General features: G+C 46.8%; 1 pseudogene; it reads right to left on the bottom strand.

Moving 5' to 3' along the window:
* Positions 1-343: 343 nt before the first annotated feature.
* On the bottom strand, positions 344-1960 carry LOC149340106 (acetylcholinesterase-like; annotated as a pseudogene).
* Positions 1961-8173: the final 6213 nt, after the last annotated feature.

The raw sequence follows: 8173 nt of genomic DNA, 5'->3' as shown, positions 1-8173 counted from the left end.
AAATTCACAAGCAAGAATGTTTGAGGGTACACACAGGCCAAATAGTACTCAGTGAAGCTTACAGCACTAGACGTGCTCGCTCGTGATCCGAAAATCAAATAAATAAGTCAAATTCACCTGGTACGAGCGCTTCTGATATGCGTTCAGTTATTTTTCCGCTAAAGAAAGGGTAATTTTAAATAGTACCAGACATCTGAAGCATGGCAGATGAATAATGCACCGGGAGGTGGATTTAGTGTGTCATATTTTTTTTTTCGTGATATACGGCTGGAAACGGTTAAACCACGCTGTGTTGTAGTCAACCTAATAATGGCGGTAGGCATAAAAGTGAAAATACCTGGACTTACCCCGTTTTCACAAAGGCACCGAGAGACTTCACTAGGTTCATACTAAACGTAAGTTCCACAGGTGTCACATTGTAGCGCCTATACCAGTCAGGCAGGTAGCTCCACCGCTCAGCTTCCATATTGACTTTCAGCGTTGCCACAGATCCCAGCATGTACGGCAAGTCGTCGGTGTGCACGACGCCCATCCACTCGTCCCAGATTCCCAAGGGCAAGCGCTGGCCATATACGTAGCGGTAGACAGCGTGGCCTCGCTTGGCCAGCTCTTCTCCCCACAGGTTTGTGCTGCACACGAACACGGGGTCTCCGTACGTGTGGCTTAGAGTGTTCAGCACTTCGTCGCGAGTGAGGCCCTGCGTAGAGTTCGGAAAGTAGGAGGCAATGTAGCGACGCGCGGCCGAGTAGGGAATCGAGAAGGCCACGCTGAATACTGTGGCTGCGACGCCCTCGTAATAGTCATGCATAGTCTCTTCTAGATCTTGCAATCTTTTTATCGGGTGATAGAAAAAAACGGACCCTTCGTCGAGTGTGGTTCCCATTAGCATCTCTTCGCCATTTATATAGTTAACTTTTCCAAAATTTATCGGGTACTCCGGCACGAACATGTCACCCAGGGTTGGAAAGAACATGTTGGACAGCCGACCCGCCTCGCCGAGTTGCTGAATGATCTTCCGGCCGTCAACTTTTCTTAGGCAGTCTAAGATCACCGACGAGTTTCCACTGCGGTCAGTGCAGTTGAGCTGCCCGGCCAAGTTGCTGAAAAAGCTGATCTGGTTCTGTCGCTGAAAAGTGAGCAGTGACAGCGGCGTGCCGCTCTCGAAGATGCATCTCTTGAAGAGACCCCTGCTGAGAGGAGACAGGACGTGGATGCCTGCGGACATGGCGCCAGAGCTCTGTCCGTACAACGTGACTAGTCGGGGATCACCGCCGAAGCCCGAGACGCTCTTGTGAACCCACTGCATAGCCAGCAGTTGGTCCCAGAAGGCCAGGTTGCCGGGAGCATCTGCAGACTGGTCGGTGAGAAATCCGAAGACGTTCGTGCGGTAGTTGAAGCTCACGAAGACGACTTCGTTAAGCGCCGAGAATACGAGGCCATCGTTGAAGAAGGCTGAAGAGTCGCCCCACTGGAAGGCGCCACCGTAGATGTACAGCACCACGGGCAGCAGGGGCTGTTTGGAGCCGCAGGTGCCCTGAGCTATGCAGGTTGGCCTCCAAACGTTGATATGCAAACAGTCTTCGGACGAGGAAGTCGAGTAGTTGAGCACGATTTCACGGTTTAAAGGGTTGTTGGTTTGCATACATGGTGGCTGGAACCGGCTGGCGTCTCTTACGTTTTTCCACGGCTTCGGAGGTAGCGGCTTTCGAAAGCGGAGCGGGCCGGTGGGCGGATAGGCGAAAGGGATGCCGAAGAAACCGTCTATGTGTTTTCCTTGGTGGCGGAGACCTACGCCCGCTACCGGCCCATAAGGCGTTCGGACAACAGGCCGTTCGACCTCGCAAAAAACTAGAGTCGCTGCTGTGACTACGACTGCTCGCCACCAAGACATGTCGACGTCTGCGCCTTCCCTCTTTGCACTGTCTAGGCGGAAGGCTTAGCCTAGAGGACAACAAATCATAACGTTCCAAGAACGGCAGTACCCTGAGCTGTTCCAGACAAGCCAAACGTGTCTGTAAGGCGGAAAATGAAGAAGCGTTGAAACTTTCCTTGTAATGGTAGTGTTGCTTCGTGACTTTGCTGTCCTTCCGTTCGCAGAAGCAGTGGAAGTAGCGTATCTTTCCCGTGCACGTGCAAGCTTGGCGCTACACGTCTTACGTGCTTTTCTTGCTGTGCAGAGCATCTCTTCCACCATTAAGCCTCCAAGGACACTATCTACCACTCAAGGAGTGGCCCTATGCGTACGTAGCGCAAGCAACAATATTCTATTCCGCAGAAAGTAATAAGACCACGAAAACAAATTTAGTGAGCACAAATAGAGCTCTAGAAAGCGAATACAAGCAAATTAAGCGCGTTCATACAACGTCTTGTGTTTGTCATTCGTCTTAACTCAGAAAAGGCAGTCATTTCGCACTTACTTCTTATAATGTCTTATTTCCTCCCCAAAAAGACTGCATTTAAAACAGGACTGAGGGAAAATTGAAGTTGGCCTGTATACATAACCCAGAGAGTTCCAAAGAGAAAGTGTATAGGTTCGCTGGAAATGAAGCTAGAAAGGTTAGAAAAAATTTAAATAAACGTATCGCCACCATCACCTGTTTTTACTAGCAAGCTGCAATGACTCAAGCCATTACATTTTTGTGCAGGTTTATGAAGCTCGGCTACACGGCCCCCTACTTCAAGTCAGGGATCTTTTTCGTCTTGCCATAACTAGTTTGAATCCAGCGGCGGAAAAGAAATGTTCCAGTTATACATCAAAATTGCTCGGAAATTAAAACGTCTTTAAAAGCAGAATGAGACAACAGTACAGCCAGAAAGAGGCATGGGCTTGAATTTTGTAAGAAAGAAAACTCGATGGCACTATTCTCAGTTTTTCTTTACTACTAGGCTCCGCTAAATATTGTGGGCACTCTCTCTCGATGGGGCGACATATAAGGTCAAGTGTTCACATTGCCAAGCTAGGCATTGGGGACAAGCCATTTTAATTTTCTCGGCGGCGGCATCAATTTTAAACATTCAAAAATCGTGCATCGACGTTATCCATAACATAAGAAAGAACTATAATGACCGAGTGGCTGCTGCAGAGAACGTGATGACATGCTAGGCTTATAGCCGCTGACTTCGCTGTCCTGAATTACTGGTAATGATGACGAGAGAAACAGCGCTGCTGTTTTGAGCCCGGAGCTCGAGTACGGGTAGCCTGCTTCTCGCCAAGATTGCATCTGGCCTTTTGCTAGCCTCAGGTTCGGTTCAAAACAATATTTACTCTACTGACATGCTGACAATCAATGGACACGGTGGTTAAAGCAGATATTGACTGCCTGGAGATAAAAATAGCAACCAGACGAGAGAAGACCCGCCGAGGTGGCTCAGTGGTTACGGCGTTCGGCTGCTGGACTGAAAGTCGCAGATTCGACCACGGCCGTGGCGGTCGAATTTCAGTGGAGGCAAAATTCTAGAGGCCCGTGTGCTGTGCAGTGTCAGTGCGCGTTAAAGAGCCCCGGGTGGTCGAAATTTTTGGAGCTCTTCACTATGGCTTCCCTCATAGCCTGAGTCGCTTTGGGATATTAAACCCAGACAAACGAACTAACAAACTAACAAGAGAAGAACCAAACCTTTTTGGTCTTACCAGTTGCGAAACTTTCTATAGGGCCCATGTATCAAAAAAACAGCGGTCTGATTGGTGTGAAATTAGAGGTTTTGCGGGTTGTGACACCCGTGATCAATACTGTAAACTGCGTCCTGTTACAAACACCAAGATCAATGATAAACACACAGAAGTCTGGCAAAAAATTATCAGTGAAATAGATGCAGTAACAAAAATGCAAAAACATAACAGTACGAGTTCAACCAAGAGAAAAGGCAAACAAAGAAAACGGCGCGCTTCACAAGTTAATGGCGGGAAATGACGGCAGCTTTTACTCCCCGCTTCCAGATGGCGCCGCCATGCATATGCCCCCTCTAAGTGGCTTCTGGGACTATAGTCGCATACAACTTATGTCTGCAGTCAAACTGCAACCACCATCAGGACCACCGCACAGAATTCTTCCCCGATGAAAAAGTAGCCTGACGTTAAAACTGAACAACTAAACAAGAAGCTATAATCACTAGACGACATCATAAGCTCAAGAAATTTGATGCATCTGCCTTGTTTAAGCGAGTCAAACGTTAAAAGGAGCATTTCGTTCGCTGCTGGAAATGGTCAACGAAGTAACACGAGACGCCATGAACCCTCGCTCATTGTTACCAACTGCTGTTTTTTTTTGTTACTTTTATCCGGCTACAGTCACTTTTTGAAACGTTTCGCAAGTGGCATTGCCTATGAGCTCTGGCATGATTGGCTATTTTCGTCTGTCCCGTGAATTCTGCGCAGCGCAAAACATCTTTACTTTAAGGAGGAAGAAACGAAAGCCTGTAAAGCGTTACAAATCGTTGAGGAAGGAACTTAAACGTGCCTAAAGGAAAATAGCAAGCTAAGGAAGACGGATAGGTTATTCGTCGGAAGCACTAACGACGGTTTTTGTGCGCGATAAGTTGGTTGCTTTGCTGAGAAAATAGCAACTGAAAGTATGATGTGTTTCCAATGGAACCCTCCGGCCAATCACAGATGTCACTTCCATAGGCCAGAAACGTGACCGAAAACCGAAAACCAAAAGTCAGCAGGCAGCGGTTTACATCGGCGACAACGACGCGAACGGGTGTGCTGTTATGAAGTGTACACATAAGCTACTAGGATCCTCAAAAGCATTCGAGCTGTCGCACTCTAACGAATTTCATCTGAGGGAAAAATTCCACCCCCATTGCGCATCAAACAGCGCGCTAAACTGTCGATGATTGTTTGTTTGTTAACTAATTACGCACTAAGCATGATCGGACACGATCCTTGTCGTTAACTCTGCTGTGGTCGTTACCATTTCTACTTACGTGAATCGCTTCATCTGGGTTATAAACAGGAAAAAAATCAGGGTACGTTCCGAAATGCACCCATAATCTTGACGAACCCACATTAGCTCGTAAAACATTTTCCAGGCTCAGCGACGTACACGGACATACTAGATTACTACGGAGGTACCAAGGAAAGATATCCTGGTCCACACAAAAGACTAAACAAAGAGGAGTCTATCATATGGCGGCAACTGCAAGAAGACTCCAACCCTGACCTCAATAGGTCGAGCAAAATAGAACCAATACACTAATAAACCATCTACACTGGCGTGGTGGTAACTCCACATTATAACACATCACAAAGGAATGCGACCAAATAGCGGTTCATCCGATCTTTAAAAATCCGAGTGCAGCGTAGCAAGAGCAGATGCTGACCAGAAAGGGCAAAAAGTATCAGCAACACGTGTTCCAACGTGCCAAGCGGGCAGGATAAGCAAGTGGCAGTCTGGACTGAGCGCACGCCCGCTGCATTAGAAGAGGGACTCAAGGAGGACCACAAGCTGCGATAATATAGAAAAAAGAATCTATAAAGTTATTTCTCTTTCTCTCACGGAAGCGCGTGTACCGTTAACAGCATATCGCATCTGTATGCTACAGCTTCGCCGCGAGAATCCGAAATTAAGGCGCTAAAAACTCAGCGTTGGGCGTCGGTGCTCGTGTACTGCGTGCATAATGACCCTCGATCGCTGGAGAACTTTTTCTCTAATTAGCCGAACGAGAGTTCATGCATGTGGCACCTCTAAGCATATCCGCTTACCACTGAGCAGGAAAACTTGGAAACCCATGCGGACTCATCGCTCTTCACACGTTTGCAGCATGCATTCATGCGCGTGTCTGCATGAGCGCGTAGTAAACAAAAAGAAACAGACATTTCGCAGTTTCATAACGCCCGTAGCCTGCACAAAGTAGCCAATTCGACGGCTGAAATGAGAACGAAACCGCTTCACCGGCCGCGTAGCAAGCATATAGAGTGAATGCCGTTGAGAGCTCGCGGTTATAAACTGGCTGCGTACAATGGCCACACGAAACCTGAGTGCGCAGAATAGGAGGCGAACGATTCAAAGCTCGCTTTTGTGTCCAACCTTTCTTTCCCTCTTCTGTTTTGCACTGTTTTAAATATGAGACTCTTCGCAATTTTTATTAAGCTCGCCTCACTGCTCTCCTCTTATTTTGACGGCGATTGCTCACTTACGGCGAAATAGCGTTCCTCGAGTACGCTTATGGATATGTCACGAAACTCTAAGTGGTGGCGCTTTTTATTTTCACATTTACTCAATTTTATGGCTTATGAAAGGTTTGTTTTTGGTAAAAGCGATATATTTTCTATCATGTGACATTAACCTATAATTCTTGCCTGACTTAGTATTCCCCTTTACTGTCTCTTTAAATTTTCGTCGCTTTTGTGCCACGGTATCCCGACGTGCTTAGGAAATGGATGCTTTCTCTCCATCGCACTGACAGTCACGTGCAGGTATGCCCTCCCTTGTGTGGAAATGCCATTTCGCTGAACAGTTAATCGAAGAGGACTGCAAATTTGTCACCAAAGGTACTGCTTTTCTTGCTTATCGAGGTCATTTTCTGCGTAGCAGGCTCAGAGAGACCTGATTCATGCGCTTTATGCTCGCCTCAGGTAGCTCATCTTTGCCTACAGCCGCTGGCAGCATGGAACGGCTCCTATCCCCACCTAATGGTTCGAACAGCTTCGCCTTATGTCTCTTAAAAAGTCCTTTACTCGCCCATTTAGTGTGACAGAAGATAGGTGAAATAGCTTCGCTGACTTCTAGCTCTTTCCCGCTTACAATGTCATCGCAGTTAATATATCTTCTTAGATTATGTGCCGACGACTGCGTATTTTAGAGGACAAAATTAAGTAGCCGCAATACAGAAATTCTGCGGGAAAATTTAAAGCGCATAGCCGCATGGCGCCAGTGTTGGGAGCTACAGCTGAATACTGTGAATTGCGATCATGTGAAATTTTTGAGGATAAAGGTTTATAGTTCTCATTCGTATTAAATTATACAAAATTCACTGGAACAAAAAAGGTATGAAAAAAAACACTTCTGTGTTACTGTCACCGAAGATGTCACCTTGAATCGAAGTATTGACAAGATGATAAAGAAAACAAATAGAATTCTTAGCTCTGTAAACCGGACACTTCTTAATGCTCCCCACAAATAAAACTTGCAGTTTATCTGGCGATGGTAAGGCTGCACTAGGAATACGCTAGTGTCGTATGCGATCCTCCCCAACAATACACAAATTAGAACGTATACAAAACGAGGCAGCTGGGTTCGTATGCAAACAATATTCAAGAAAGCTATCGTCACTGACATGAAGAATACTATCGGATTAGAACTATTGCTCGAAAGGCGGGATGTAGAAAAAAAAAACAGCTTCTGATGCAGAAAAAAAAAAACAGCTATGGAGAAGGTTCACGTCACGCAAATTATCGCCGCAGCCGACGAAGCCTACCGATAGCAGCGTCGTCGTCTCACCGCAAATTCGCAGTACCCACGGTCGTGGTAGCCTCGTTACTCTCGTTACTTCTGGCAGCCACTGTACGATATCTTACGTGGCCTAACCTGAGCTACTTCTAAGCCCAAATGGAACACATGACCATGGAAGACGCTTCCTTAAGGGCAGCCATTTCCAGCCCTGCGTAGTCCTTACGGTCTAGCCTCACTTGATAATATTCAAAATGGTCAAAGAGTGCCACTAAAAACTTGCAGTTTCGTTTTCTTTTTAGAGCGCAGCTCTTTGGCGTCCGTTCCTGGGTTTCGCGTCGGCGTCGGCGTCGGCGTCGGCCTCGTAACCAGCTCCGCCCCCAATGTCACGCTTTTCAATTGGTCGAAATGCTCGTGACGTCACAGTGCGCGAATTTCAAATGGGGCCAATTGTACTTTGGCTAGTAACCATGCAACCAATCAAAGGGATCGTATAGTGATGCTGCAACTAAGTTGGACTGAGTTCAGTTAATTGCTTAATTAATCAATTAGCCTAATTAATATAGAGAAGAATGAAGAGGTCAGAAGAAAACAAAAGAAACACGCGCCGCAGCGACAACAGCGTCCGCGGAAGTAGACGCTGCTGAAAAAAACAGAAGCCGCGTTCCCTCCACCACCACGCACTTCCCCACTCAGTAAGACGTTGCTCGTTTCATATACGTTGTGTCGAACATCCTAGACAGTTCCAACAATTGACAGGTTAATGACAGAACACGATGGATAGA

Source organism: Amblyomma mixtum, chromosome 6, assembly GCF_055824585.1.
Source record: "Amblyomma mixtum isolate Tamu chromosome 6, ASM5582458v1, whole genome shotgun sequence".
Taxonomy (NCBI): domain Eukaryota; kingdom Metazoa; phylum Arthropoda; class Arachnida; order Ixodida; family Ixodidae; genus Amblyomma; species Amblyomma mixtum.
Note: the sequence above shows the minus strand (reverse complement) of the source record. Positions and strands in the feature narration are given on the sequence as shown.